Genomic DNA, 15,488 nt, shown 5'->3' with positions numbered 1-15,488 from the left:
TGAAGCGGTGACTGTCCAGATGAGGGAAGGTTGTGGCCCTGGCAGGTGGCCCTGGGGAGGGGAGGATGGGCCGATGACAGGGCCTCGGAGGAAGGATGGCCAGGACCTGTATCTCTGGTGTCCCTGGTGGCCTTGCTCGTAACTGGGAGGGACAGATGTGGAGGGCATGCCCCAGGCCAGCCCTGGGTCTTGGGCTGAGCCCCGGCACGACTGGGCTGACAGCAGTGACCACCCAAGGGCTGTACGAGATACCCTGTGCTGCCGTGATGGGGGGCCTGATGGAGGGAGGCTGCAGGGCTGGGGGTCCGGTTTCCTGGTGGTGAGCACTTAGTACAGGAGTCCTGCTTCATACCAGGGATGTGTGTCCAGGACTGCCGGCCCTGCAGTGGAGGATGCCACCTTCCAAGCCACAGTGAAGAGCCAGGTGAGCCTGGTGGGGCGTTGGAGCCCCTTCCACACCTCACACCTGGGTCCAGGTGGTCCCGACAGTGTCAGCAAACCAGCAGTGAAAAGTACTCAGTGGCCTCCAGGGGCAAGTAGGAGTCTAACCTTGCAGGTGCCATGGGTTCAGGGCCGCTGCCCCAGCAGAGCTCAGAGCCCAGTTCCCCAGAGCCTGACTCCTGGGGATTGTTCAGCAAAAGCAAGAGACAGGGGTTCACAGTGATTCCCCACTCCTGGAGCTGTGATATTCCTGCTGTGACAGACCCCCGGCCAGGTAGAACTAAGATATCTCTACGTAAAAAACACACCCACAAACACTCATGTGCTCCTGGTGCTAGAATAACCTGTTCATCCTTCCTGGAGGGCCAACTGGCAATATATTCAAGGGGCTTTAAAAAGCAAATCCTCTGTGAAGTGACAATTCTCCTAGGAGTACCTAAATTATTAGAATTTAGAACTTCATGGATAAACAACAAGGTCCTACTGTATAACACAGAGAACTATGTTAAATATCCTATGATAAATCATAATGGAAAAGAATATAAAAAAGGAATGTAGATAGATAGCTGAATCACCTTGCTCTACGGCAGTAATTAACACAACATTAAATCAACTATACTTCAATTTTTAAAAAAATAAAGTAAGAAAAAGAAAACACAGCTTAGGCTCAAAAAAAAAAAAAGGAATTTAGAACTTGGGAATTATTAAAGATGTGCAGGGAAGACATTCATCACAGCACATTTGTAAATCACCTAAACAGTGAACTGGGTACGGAAGTTATATACAGGGGACGTCTGCACAACGGACTATTCTGCAAACATGAAGAAGTGGGCTATAGAAACATATTTAAAGACAAAGTGAATTGTTCATTGTGTATTAGCGGAAGAGCAGATTATAAAACATGATATATCGCCACAATGATTTTAGGTATGTATTATGAATAGAGAAGAAAGACTGGTTAAATATACGCTCGAATGTCAACTGTGGTTTCTCGGAGGTGGGATTCCATGTATTTGTTATTTCCTCATGGGTGCTTTTCTGTGTTTGTTGATGACAATAAATGTTTATTATATTTACAATCAAGACAAAGAGACTTGTGTGTATGTGTGTGTATGTGTGTGTGTGTGTGTGTGTGTGTGTGTGTGTTTCAATGGCCCAGAATGAAAACACCAAGTTCAGATAAAGATCCACAGTGACTCACTACTTTCCCAAAGCAGGTTTCTCTCTCCCAGCTTGGAAATTATTACAGAAAATGCTGGATGTGTAAGGCTGGGCTTGGCCCCTGCTTCCCTAGGACAGAGCTCCCCGGAAGGGCTGCCCTGACCACCTGGGCAGGGTCACCCACCAGGAGCTTGTGTCATGTGCAGGCCTTGTCCCACCCAGACATCTTAGAACCAGAATCTGGGAGAGATCTTCTTCCCCCCAAGAAATGTCTTTTGTGTGTGTGTGTGTAGTAAAATATACATAAAATTTACCATTTACCATTTCAGTGTCTTTAAGTATTCACATCTGTTGTGCAACCATCACTACTGTCCATCTCCAGAACTTCTCGTCATCACAAACAGAAACTCTCTACCTATTAAATAATAACTCCCCATTCTTCCCTCCCCCGCAGCCCCTGGTAACCACAGTTCTACTTTCTGTCTCTAGGAATTTGACTGCTCTAGGTGCCTCGTATAGTGGGATCATACAGTATTTATACTTTTGTGTCTGGCTTATTTCACTTAGGCTATGTTCTCAAGCTTCATCCATGTTGCAGCATGTGTCAGAAGTTCATTCCTTTTTAAGGCTGAATAATATTCCATTGTATGTACAGACAACATTTTGTTTATCCATTAATTCGTTGGTGGACATTTCGGTTGTTTCCACCTTTTGTCTATTGTGAATAATGCTACTATGAACATGGATGTGTACTATCTGCTAGAGTCCCTGCTTTCACTTCTTTGGGGTATATACCTAGGAGTGGAATTGTTGGGTCATATGGCAATTCTATGTTTAATTTTTTGAGGAACTGCCATACAGTTTTCCACAGCAGCTGCACCATTTCACATTCCCACTAGCAATGCACAAGGGTCCCATTTTCTTTACATCCTCGCCAATGCCTGTTATTATTATAATAATAGCTATCTTAATACGTGTGAGGTGGTATTTCATTGTGGTTTTGATTTGCATTTCCCTAATGATTAGTGATGTTGAGCATCTTTTCATGTGTTTATTGGCCATTTGTGTATCACCTTTGCAGAAATGTCTATTTAACTCCTTTGCCTGCTTTTTAATCAGGTTTATTATTGTTGAGTTGTAGGAGCTCTTGATATATTTTAGATACGGGTGATCATTTTTTGCATATACAGTATTCTTGGGTCATATCACTTGTTAAAACATTAGTTTATTATTTTTTTAATTTGGAAAACACGTAAAGAAAAAAGAGGGATACAAGAAGCGGTAGTGCTTATATTCTTTGACTCAGCAATTCCACATCTAGGGATTTGTCATCAGGAATTTTTGTGAACATGCACAAAGATTTAGCTACAAGGATGTTCATCATAAAAGAAGGAGGAAGCAAGGATTAATGTCTAATCATGGTATATAGGTTAAATAAAACATGGGTCAGCCTACACAGTGCTCTGAGATTACAAGTAACATTGGAGATGAACACTCCATGATGTGGGGACATTTATAATTAGCTATGCATGAAAGGAGAAAGTTGCAAAACAATATTTACAGTGAGATCCCAATTTTGTTTCAAGCATATGTGTAATTCTGTAAAGAGGCAGGAAAAATGCCAGTATGTTAATACTGGTGATCTCGTGCGGTGGAATCTCAAGTTATTTTTATTTTCTTCTTTGTATTTTTTCAATTTTCCAAATTTCTGCAATAAACGTGTGGCTTTACAGTTAAAAGAAAAAAGTCAGTTATTTTTAAGGCATCCACAAGTGTATGTACAGTGTTACCCCGATTATGTGAAAATCTATATATTTACAAGAAAAAAAAAGGACTCGAGACCAGAGTCCCACGCGGAACCCTCAGCCGCCCTGGTAGGCGCTGTGAGATTCTGAGATTTCTCATTTTTATTTGTATTTTTATTTGTATTCTCCTAGCTTTTCCAAATTCCCTACTGTCTGGTTGTTCTGTTAGCTGCTTAGGGAAGGGGGAAAAAAGGGAAAATTGTTAATCTTTTAAAAATGAAATTCTAAAGTAAATGAAAATCTGAATTAGATGAAACTTAGCTCACATATCTCGGATACGCGACCAAAAGCCGAGCCAAAGACAGTAAGCGGGACGCGTAAACTGAGCCACAAGCGCCGCCGCAGAAAGGAGGCCCCGCCCGGGCCCCGCCCCCGGCCGCACGACGCCCCGCCCACGCCTCGGCCGCCTGACTGCGACGTTAAGTCCGCACCGCCGGCTGCCCACGGTGTTCGGCGACCCCCGCGCAGAAGCCACGCCCCCAGCAGCGTGAAGACCACGCCCCCAGATCCCGCCCCGCCCCCTCGGCCGCGCCGCTGTGTTGGTTCATAACGCCAGCGGGCTGCGCCCTAGCCCGGGCTTCCGGAGTCCGCGCAGAGACCCCGCCCCCGGGGACGTAAGGCCACGCCCCTCCCGCCACGCTGCGTCCGCGCCGCCCGTTGCGCATGTTCTGGCTTCCGGAGCGGGACGGAAGGGCGGGTGGCCGGCAAGGCCGAGGCCGCCAGGCCCCGCCGTGGAAGGGCGCCGTTCCGCGAGGAGACCCCGCGCGCACTTCCTTCTGTCCACCTCTTTCCTGCCCCCGCCTGCCCCCAGGTGCGCGGGTCGCGGAGGCCGCAGTGGATGCCGCACAGCCGGGGGCAGAGATCAAAGCCGGGGGTGGGGGGCCGACGGGGCCCCTGGGACGCGCGCAGCGGGTGGATCAAAGCGCGCCGGCCCTGACTGGCCCTTCCGAGCGGCTGCCCGGCACGCAGCGCGATTAGGCAGGACACAGACTACGGTGTCTGCAGTGAGCAGGCCAGGCCCAGCAAGGCTACTTACTCCTGCCCCCTCAGGGCTCTGCTCCGCGTCAGGGGTCGTAGCGCCCTGCCTCATGCTGGCCGTGACTCGGGCCTAAGCCGTGTCAGCCGAGGCTGAGTTTGCAGTGCCACTGCAAAGATGGAAGGCCCAGCGGACATCATAGCAGCTGCCAGTTACTGAAAACCAGTGCCAGGCAGGCCTGGGCCCTGTGCCTTTGTAGCATCTCATTACTCCTCAGAGCAGTTCCATTAAGTGCTAGTAAGCAGTCACCTTTCACAGATGAGGGGCTGAGATCAGAGAGGAGGCTTGTCTAAGGCCTCTCAGCAGAGGGGGCACAGCCTGCATTGGGGCCCAGATCCCCATTTGTGGAACTCAGACTTCCAAGCTTTGTGCTAACCTGACTCCGGTGATGGTTTCCTCACAGTGGGCACAGCTGGCTGCCAGCTCGTTAGCTCACTGCTGCCTCATCCCCAACAGGAAGACCCTCCACCCAGAGCTAAGCCCCTCTACCCACGCTGAAGGTGCCCGGCACCCACGAGCTTTGCCCCAGGAGCCCGGAGATTGCGTCCAAGTTAACACCCACCTGTTACACGGGGTCTCTTTGCCTCAGGTATTGGGAAGGACACGCTCTGTCCAGCAGCTGAGAAGAGGGTGTGAAAAATCAGGTGGTTCCAGGATGGTCGGTTTGTTGGACCAGGTCAGCCATGCCAGTGGCGCAAGTTCAGGAAGTGTGAGTGAGGGCACCCCAGGATATTCACACACACATACAGACTCGGTGTTGAAGAAACCAAACCCCCAGCTACGCCAAGGCTGCCTGCTTCTCCCATCTCCACCCACCAGGTTCCTGGGAGACACCGAGGGGCATTTTGTTTTCCACGTGGCCTCCTGGGTTGGTATACGAAGGCCACGTGATGCTGGACGTTGGCAGCAGATAGGACGTGAGGCCCCAGCCCGGGCCAGCTCAAAGCCCAGCACAGCGCGCCTGCAGCAATCCAGATTTTCCAGCCTCCAAATGTACCTCAGAGAGGAAGCTGCACATTTGATTTTTTTTTTTTTTTTTGGCTCCATATTAAAGAACAAAGCATGGGAACTGGACAGGCCCCTCTGTAAACAGAAAACACATGTTTTCTGAGAGAATGGTCTCTTCCTTTCCTGGTTTCTTCTCCCGTGGACAAAGGCCTTCTTAGGCCTCCTTGCTTCAAGAGCAGGGAGGCCTCAGACCCAGGGCCGACAGGAGGTGATTATTTTTTGCCCCAACTGAGGGCACAACACCCACATTCTTAAAAGGGGTGTTAATGGATCCACTCAGCAATGGGGTCGGCCTAGGGTGTGGTCCCAGGAAGGAAGCCCCTCAGGAACCTGAACAGGATTTGGGTGGGAGGAGGAGGAGACTGGACCGTTTGTATCTTCCAAGCACTTGAGAATCATCTTGGGTTCTGCTCGGGTTCTTCAGATGAACATGCGTTTCTTGGGGCCTACTAGCCACACACAGGGGCAGAGACCTCTCTAACTCAGAAGAGAGGCTGGGGCCTGATGTCTGCAAAGAGTAGGCACACTGAGACTGAGTACGGACTGCTCTGTGACCTCAAAGAAGTTTCTTAACCTCTCTGAGCCTTAGTTTTCTCATCTGTAAAATAGGGATAATATTTGGTTGTTGAGGATTCAATAAGATAATGAGTATAGCCCTGTCAGACACAAAACCAATTAATAAGTGAAAGAAGTCAAACTATGTCTCAGTTTTGGTGGTGAGCTGTTTCCACAACCCCCAGAGTGGCCTGAGAACCCTCTGCAAATACCCAGGATTCCCGTACTTCACAGAGCACCTCCACATCCTCCGGGCACTGGATGAGCGCCGGGGCTCAGCTACCCCCAGACTAGCTGCGACCCCTCTTTGGAAGCCGTCATCTCAGGAGCGGATCATTCTTTCGAGCCACCCCAGCAGCCTGATCTTTGTCCTCAGGGGAGATTTGATTTGGGGAAATAACCAGATGTCCTTTGGGCCAAGTTGGCTGAGAAGATGTACGGAAGCCAAGCCAGGGCCCCCTGTCCAGTGCCAGAATGTGCCACGACTGCAACGTCAGGAGACCTGTGGCTCCCGGCTCCGAAGGCAGTTTGGAAGGAGAATCTGGACCCATCGTCTGGACTGGCCGCCGCTGGTGTTGGTGGGTGTGAGAGTGCCAACGTGCGGTTGTATGAAAATGGAGATAGTCACACACAGCCAGGCTCGGTGGACAAACCAAACCAAAGCCCGACTAATTAACACGAGACTGCCTTTCATCTCTCAGCTCACAATTTGATTTTCATGGAAATCTTTGTGGGAAAATTCCAAGCGTTTCTGACACAGGCAAATGCGTGAGAGTGAGGCAGGAAGTGGTCCTGGAAGAGTACAGGGCTCAGAGATTGGGGTTTCCTCCCAGCTCTGTACTTAAGCAGCTCCATGGCCTCTGGCTGATCATTTCATCTCTCCAGTCCTCAGTTTTCCGATCTGAACAATGGGGATAGTGATGCCTATCCTTAATATGAGAAGTAAATGGGGGGAAAATGGATATGAATGTGCCTAAAAGTCCTGACCTTGTGTGGCAAGGGCCTTAAAAACATGGACACCATTTGACCTAACACTCCTGCTTCTGGGAATTTATCTTCAGGAAAGCAGCATAGCCACACATGTAACAGTCACTATAGAGATGTTCCAGCGGCACTTTTTTTTTTTTTCTGCACCGCTGGGCTTGAGGGATCTTAGTTCCCCGACCAGGGAGCTAACCCATGCCCCCTGCAGTGAAAGCTCGGAGTCCTAATCACTGGACCACCAGGGAATTCCCCCAGCAGCATTATTTATAGTAGCAAAAGCTTTAAAGAAACTACATGTCCAATAATAGTGGCAAAAATTATAGGATGGACTACTGCACAGCTCTCGGGAGTGCTCCAGGCAAGAAATACACAGGCCACGCCCACATGATGGGTACATAACCTGTGCCAGTGACATTGTTAAAAAAAAAAAAAATTAGCATTCACAAGGTCTATTCACAATGGCCAAAACATCAGAAACAACTCCATTGTCCACCCACAGCCAAACAGGTAAACAAGCTGTGATAGGCGTACAACGGGATAATATAAAACAATAAACAGGAGTGAGCTGTTGATGGACATACTGATAGACATAGATGAATGTCACCTATGCTGGGCGAGTCCACACTCTGTGATCGCGTTTATGTTAAATAAAGGTAGAACATCTATAGTGGTAGGATTCAGAAGATTGCCTGCCAGGGGACGTTTTGTGGTGATGGTATTTTCTTTCTTGATTGTACTGGTGGTCCCAGGGCTGAATACATTTGTCAAAACTCATTGAACAGTAAAGTGAAAGGGATCTTATTGCATGGAAATTATACCTCAATAAAGTTGATTTTTAAAATTAATGGTATTTAGATTTTATTTTTCAAATCCTGGAAAGAATGAAATTTAATGACATAAAATGCTCAAAACATATTAAACAAAAAGATTCAGAAATAACCTATAGTGTGATCACACACACAGAGTACATATACATATATGGTTTGGAAATAATACCAGAATGACTTTCAACAAAATGTACCTGGTAATTATCTTATGGGTAATTTTTGTTTTCTTTTTTGTGCTTTTTCTATATTTCCAAATTTTCTATAACAAACACTTTCCTTTTTATAAACAAATTGAATCAAAACAAACAGATTTCCTTTCCTCTCTTCCAGCTGAAGCAGGCCAGGGACGCGGGATTGGGCTCTGGGACAGAACGACGATGCCCGGGTCCAGCGAAAGGGAACTGCCTAGAAGGCGGTAGCGGATGATGGGCGTGTGAGGGTGGAGCTCCCTGCCCCGGTCCTTTGGCCCAGTTTCTGTGCTGGGTTATTGTTGAGGGCTGCCATGCCCACTGGGCACTACGGATGCAGGGAGAAGTGTGGTCCCTGGGCTTACTTGGGTGGCTGGGAAGCCAGAGCCTCCTGTTTGGAGTGACAGGATCCTGTAGCTCCAAGGTCCCCTCCTGGACATGCCAGTCTCCCCCGCTGGCGAGGGTGGGCGGGCGTTCTGGTCTCTGCCCCCGTGCCACTTTCCCTGCTGCACAAGGCCCTCCTCGGTGAGACCTGCAGGGACTGATAGGGGCAAGGGGGTGGCACGCCCGGTGCCAGTGACTGAGCTGTAGCACGTCTCCTGTCCCTGCGGCCCTGGAAAGTTGGGGCTGTTGTTTATCACTACCTCTCCCTCCAAACTGGGGGAAACTGAGTGGAGAAATGACTTGCCCAGAGTCACCTGGCCGGCAGCCCCGGGCAGCTCAGACTTGACCTCACACCTGGATTCTCACTGCCTTCAAACTTCAGTTCCCAGGAGCTTCTGGGCCCCAAATAGCTCATTAATGCAACATGGGTTTGGGGGTCAGGGGCTGTGTTTTTCCTGTGCCTGTCGTCTGCTCCGGGTTATTGTACAATTTATAATCTACCGCTCACTCGGTGGACCCATCAGCTGGGCTTAGCGGTTAAACATGAGTTTCTCTGAGAACAGGGCTCTGCCTGTGTTTAGAGCTGCTGGGACCCCCCCCCCCATCAGGCCCCTTCCCTCCAACCAGCTGGCCTCACAAAGGTGCCGAGGAGGAGACCTGATTGATTGGGTTTCTTTCCCCTCCCTGACTGAGCAGATTCTACAACAGACTGGAAAGTAAAAATAAGAACCCGAAACTGTTAAAAAAATATTTTTTTAACTAAGTCACAAATGGGAAGGATGAGGCAGCAGCAGGTTAAGGACATTTTGTGATGTAGAGTTGTTATCAGCCGGCGCTTTTGTAACTGTAAATGTCACAATTTATGGTCCTTGGGAGCAGGTGGCGGCGGAGACTGGGTTTATACCTGCGTGTGAAGCTGCCCTGAGCTGTGGTCAGCCTGGATTTAGTTCACAATGTAGGGCCATTAGTTCTGCTCGGATTCTCCTGCGGGGCCTCACCAGGGTCCCCATTTAAAAATGTCCATGGGGTAAAAGAAAAAGTTTTTTAAATGAAATGTATTTGTATGTCTCTTTATATAAAGAAATAAACGGTAATGTGAGTGGCCAAAGGTGGCTTTGGATTAAGAGGGACATGCTTACTTTCTCTTTCTCTCTCTCTAAGTCTCTCTCTCTCTCTCTCTCTCTATATATATATATATATATATATCTCCAAACTTTCTATAACATTGTGTAGTCTGTATTGCTTTTATAACGAGAAGGGACAAAATACACTCTTATTAAAAGTAGTCAAAATTCACCTAAGCCTTCATGTCAAATAATATAACACGACAATCCACAGTATTTTTATTAAGTATCTGATATTCTGCCAAATTCTCCCACAATCCTGGCTCCTTAGACCACCCCACAGGTGGGAGTGTCACCCCGTGCACACTCGAGCTGAGACCCTGAGTTGGTACACAGGGCCCACGTGGCAGAGCTGGGGGCTGAACGTGGATAATTCCAACTCTCAGAGCTGTACTATTACTATAACAACTTCCTGCCCCTTCGAGGTGAACATGTTTCCTAAATACATTGATCTTTTATTCAAATATTTTATCTTGTTTAGATAGACTCTGAAATTATTTCTGTAAACAGACTTTAGTAAAAGAAATATAAAAATCGTGTTTTGTTTTGTTTCGTTTTTAAATTTATGACCCTGTTAACAACAGCCAAAGTGGGCAATGGCCCAGGACCCAGGGCAAAATAAAAAGGCAGGGCCCCTTGTTCAAAAAGGATTAATAATTAAAAAAAAAAAAACAAGATCCTACTGTATAGCACAGAGAACTATATTCAATATTCTATGATAAACTATAATGGAAAAGAATATTTTTTTATTTTGGAAAAGAATATTTTAAAAAAGAATGTATGTATGTATAACTGAATCACTTCACTGTACAGCAGAAATTAACATAACACTGTAAATTGTTGAAAATAAAAAATATATTGATAAATAAAAATATTGATTTAAAAAAAAGAACTTTAAGACAGAGACAGCAGAGCATAGAGCATGGGATGACTGCACAGGCTACGTACCCATGAAGCCAGGCCGAACAAGGTCTTGGCGGTTTTTCATGGAGCTAGGGTGACATCCCCTTTGGGGACAAACTGAGCAACAGTGACCACACATCAGAAAGCAAATGGGTGGGTTCAAGCTTCAGGAAGACATGCGGTTCTGGATGCATTTTTCAGTCCTGGAAATACAAAGTGATTGCAGCTCACGAATGGAGTCCCCCAGTGAGGATGCCGTGGGAGAGAACAGGCAGCTTCCCTCCCGCGGAAAGGGCCCGGCCTCTGAGCGAGGGGCTTTCGTGTCAACGAGGGGTACCTACTTCAGGAGGCGCCCTGGCGCTGAGCCCCGATGGGTCTTCGGTGCTCTGCTGGAGCGTGCACGGCTGACCAGCCGAGGTTTTGGAGATAAACGCTTGTTCCTGTGAAAATACCCCTTCTGGGAAACGATCTTGGACTTCATTGGCAGGTGGATTTTTCCCCAGATGAGGCAAACTGTGGGCCCTGGGGATGAACTGGCAGCCTAGGTACATAAGCTGACAAAGATCTGTGGCTCTGAACACCCGCTCCACACGCTGCCCCAGCCAGCCCCAGGATGACCTGCCCGCCTCTGCCCCTTCTATGGTCTCAGCCCCATGGTAAGTTCTGAAGTTTCCAGGTGGATGGGCTGCACCCATCAGGTGCCCCCAGGCGCAGCCTCTTCTGTGAACTACACGTGGGCATCCAGGACCAACTCTAGAAAGAATCACATCTGAGAAATCATTGGAAGGGCAAATGTGCACTGAGCGGAGAAGCTCTCCGGCACCTGGAGGGACGAGAGACAACATATCCCGCCCCCTACTCCAACCCCCAACCTGTCTCCACGGTCCCCTTGCTCATTTTTCTTTAAACAAAAAACCAAACCACCTCATTCTCCCAGCCTTTCACAGAGCTCTGGCATCGCAGGCCTGGGACTGTTTTCTCCATAAATATGTCTTTGCAGGGAAGGACGGACAGACAAACTGATGAACAGGGCAGGGCAGGAGTATCCCAAGGCCGAGTGACAGCTGATGCTTTGTGCCCCTCAGCTCCTGTTCCAGTGCTCAGACGGCCCTTGAAGGGACTGGGCTAGGCTACTGCGAAGGTTCCAAGGCCTGGGGACACTCAGCTTCCCCCTCCAGCCCAGACACGTTCCCGGGACCCTGGTACCAGCAGCCAGGGAACTCCCGAGAAGAGGAGGCCTGAGCTTCCAGGTTACTGGGAGTCCTCCCACCTCACACATAGAACAGCTGCGTAGAGGGCAAGGACTGGGTCCTCTGTTTACGGCACCTGTGGGCTGGGGGCAGGTGGGCCCGGGGCCCTCGACCCTTTACGGAGCCCAGGTCCTCTTCTGGACACGGTGGAGGGGGGGTGGTGGTGGTCCCAGCTGTCCCTCTTCTCCCAGGACAGAAACACAGGGGAGCTGCTTGGAGCAGCTGACCCAAGCTGGTTTACTGGGAGAACAAGAGGGAGCCCCTCCGAGCCCAGGCCTGCTGCAGCTGCACTGAGATCAACCACCTTTCAGGAAGCATCTTGTGCCCACCTCACTCCCCCCCACCCCCAAAATTTGCCCAAGACGCTTTGGAGTGGGTTATAAAACAGGCAGGTGCCGAGGAAGGTGCCTCAGCCACGGGACCAGAGGAGGGGCTCCATCCTGAGCTGCGGGGGGTGTTTACCACCTAAGAAAAAACATCCAAAAAAAGCTTCGGGTGGAATTTCAAGTCCTGGAGATTTCTCAGTAGCCGGGCCTCTCCCCATCGTATTTCTTTCTTTCCTCCCCTCTCCCGGCCTGCTTTCCCTCTTTGTTGCCAAGCTCAGACGACACTGCAGAAACCCAGCCCAGCGCCCACGAAGCCCGGAAACTTCCAGCTCCGCGACTATGTGGAAAGTTGGGGTCGCGGGACCGGGGTGACAGCGGCGCCGCGGGGCCGCGTGCGGCGTGACCCGGGCCGGCGGCCTCTCGCGGCCTCGCTCTGCGCGGCCGCGCCGGGACCTCGGACAGTCCGCCGGCCGGACGTGAACTTGACTCCGGCGGGACCGCGGGGCACTCCGGGATGACCTGGTAAGCGGCGCCCGCTCTCCCGCTCTAGCCCTCGGCGCCCCCCGCGGCCGGCGGGGTCCGGGGCCGGGGGCCGGGCCCGGGCTCGGGCCGGGAGGGGGCGCCCCGGGGGGCGAGCGCGGGGGGCGCCGCCGCCGCCGCCGCCGCCGCCGCCGTGACCGTGGCCGCCATGGAGCGCACGGCTCAGCCCGCGGCCCTCCGCCCAGCGGAGCCGCCCGCCCCGGCCTCCTCCCGAACAAAGACTCGGGAAGTTCGGAAGGGAATCTTTCGCGACATTTTCGTCCCCGGGCCGCTGGGTCTGGGCGGCGGCCATCAGGGCTCTTAAAGGGGAAAGAAGCTCGCTCTGGTTTTCTCTCCCCTTCGGCCTTGCGCGGCCCCCACCCGCTTTGGCTGGAGGGAAGAAGGAGGGGGCACCGGTGCCACTCCGGCTTTCAGGTGTTAAAGCCCCAGGCCCAGGCCTGCCAGGGGCTGCATGCGGATCAGGGCCTGTGGGGTGAGCGACCCCCGTAGCTCAGGGGAGGCAGCCCTGGCCCACCTGCGCAGTTGCCCCCCGGCCGCTGCAGTGCGAGCGGGTCCCGGGGGGCTCCAGGCGGCTACTGCGCCTGGTCCTGCCCCCCTGCCTGAACGGCTTCCCTGTGGCCATCCTGGGGGACCTTCCCCAGGGGGACCTTCCCCAGGGGCACCCCTAGCCACCACCTCCTCTCTGCTCTGCCCAGGGCAACTGTGCCAAGGCAGCCTCGGTGCCACGCTGCTATGGCAGCTTCAGGGACACAGCATGGCAGCTGTGGTCAGGGCCTGGGGAGGAGGGGGCGCCTGGGCCCTGTGGGGCCTTGTCCCTGGGGAGCAGAGCTGGGGACACTGGCGCCTCCACTTGCCTCTGCCCACAGGCCCAGGACCCCCTCCGGCCGGTTTCTCTGCACCCTCCTCCTCCCTTTGCCTGAGACAAGGCCGCCTGTGAGTGGCCTGATCCCTGGGGGGTGCCTACGGGGTGGGCGGTGGCAGGGCCTCGGCGGCCCCCTTGAGTTTGACTGCCCCCCTACCCCATCCCAGCCCCGGTCCCCCAACCACAGCAGGGAATGCCTGGCTGGGCCTGCTCTCAGTCACGGACAGGTGCCCAATCTTCCAGAGGTCGTTGTTAACCTCACCTCCATCCCCAGGGCACCTGGACCTCAAAGTCCCCTTCGGCGAAAGGCTACAGGGGGGCCATGGATGGAGAAGGCCTAGGCCAGCCGGGGGCTGGACAGGTCACTGCCCTCTGTATCCTGGATGCTCCAGCAGGGGCCTTGAACAGACAGCCTACAGGGGTCAGGTGGGGTGCAGGGGAGAGTTTTGGGGACTGGGGGAACAGAGAGCCCAGGCCTGCGCTAAGGGGAGGGAGGCCTCATGCCGGCTCCCTCGTTGCTGCCACGAGGGGAAAGGCCTAGGGTTCCAGAGCTTCTGGCTCTCCAGAAGAAGGAAATCCAGATTTGTGCGTAGAATGCCCAGAATTTGAAAACCCCGAATGCAGGACAAAGGAAACACATCCTTGGGTGAACCCAGCCTGTTGCCCCCCGGGTTACAACCCCTGGGTCCGTGTGAGCCGTTTCTTATTTATTTATTTTTTTTTCAATTTTGCGTGGCATGCAGGATCTTGGTTCCCCGACCAGGGATCAAACCTGCACCCCTGCAGTGGAAGCACGGAGTCTTAACCATTGGACCACGAGGGAAGTCCAACATGAGCTGTGTAATGTTAAAAGAGAGGCAGGTTTCCTAGTGACCCCCGCCCCAGCCCAATCTCTGACAAGGAAGCGCTATAGACCTGGGGCGCAGAAAGGGAGGGGACTTTGCCCCTCGTTTACCCCTCATCATGATGGAATCACGGGGAGGTGTTGGCCTCCACATACCGAGTCCTTCCGGCAGCTGAAGCTGGCTTGCCTCTGTAAGCCCTGATCTGCTTAACCGAGCTGATTTGAAGTTAAAATCTCCCTAAAACAAGGTACCCGACTTACCCTGGCCCCAGATCCTCTGGGGAACCTCTCCGTCCACTCAGGCTGTGCCTGAGATGCTCTGTGAGTAACGAAGGAGGAGCAGGATACAGAAAGTGAACTTGAACTTTCTTCACATCCCAGGCAGTAGAGCCGCCGCTAGTTTGGAAAGCTTGGGCTTATGGTTGCACTGAAGGACTGGCTCTTCTGTGAGCCAGGTCTGCACTCAAAACACTTGCCTTGTGCTAGCTGGGTGGCCCTGGGCCAGTAACCTCAACTCTCTGAGCCTCAACTTCCTCACTCATAAAACGGGCTTAATAAGAGTTCTGATTCAGTGGAGTCTTGGGGGAGAATTGTGATACCTGTGTGGACGCTCAGCGTGGCACTCGCACGCAGAGGCGCTCAGGAAATCTAGTCGCTGCTATTTGACTGTAGTCGAGGGGGACCGTGGCTTCTCTAACACGGCACCTGCTTCTGGGGCAGCTCTTGAGTTTCTCAAATCTCATGTCAACTCTCAACTGCTTGCCTCTCCCCACTTTTTGTGTTTCTTTCCTTATCCCAGAAGAAACCATCACTAAGCCCCTCCCCTGCATTTATAGGCCTGTGCTGAGCACAGGGGGTCGAGACGTGAGTCTGACATTGGCCCTGCCTTGAGAAGCTGCCGGATGCCCTGTGCAATTATAACACCAGGATGAGGCTCTCTGAGCTAACTTTCCATCCAGAGAAGGTGTTTCCTGCAGTGCTCCTGCTGCCGGCCGCGTAGTCTCTGTTGAATGCCCCCAGGGACGAGCAGCTTACCACGTCTCTAGCGGTGTTTCTGCAGAAGCTGTAGGAGGAAGCCTCCTAGGTATCCCTGAGCCTTCACTGGTAGGACCAGATGTGGGACGGGACTGCAACAGTGGTTCTGGGTCTGAGGCATCTGGTTTTCCCGGGGAAAATACACAGCTGGTAAGAAGGTCCTAAAAACTTGGTGAGGTGCTGATTTCAGTCTCCAGGGAAAGCACTGCAAGTGA

The 15,488-nt window shown here is 51.8% G+C and overlaps 1 long non-coding RNA gene across 1 annotated transcript; it reads right to left on the bottom strand.

Annotated features, from left to right (window-relative positions):
* Positions 1–10,350: 10,350 nt before the first annotated feature.
* On the bottom strand, positions 10,351–12,395 carry LOC132529863 (uncharacterized). Its single transcript, XR_009543601.1, has 2 exons — positions 10,758–12,395; positions 10,351–10,619 (listed from the first exon to the last, which is right to left on the bottom strand). It is a non-coding gene; the product is annotated as an uncharacterized LOC132529863 (long non-coding RNA).
* Between the last annotated feature and the right edge of the window lie 3,093 nt (positions 12,396–15,488).

The sequence above is a fragment of the Lagenorhynchus albirostris genome, chromosome 11 (assembly GCF_949774975.1).
Source record: "Lagenorhynchus albirostris chromosome 11, mLagAlb1.1, whole genome shotgun sequence".
NCBI classification, from domain to species: Eukaryota; Metazoa; Chordata; class Mammalia; order Artiodactyla; family Delphinidae; genus Lagenorhynchus; species Lagenorhynchus albirostris.
The sequence above is the reverse complement of the archived record's forward strand: the minus strand, read 5'-3'. Positions and strand labels throughout refer to the sequence as shown.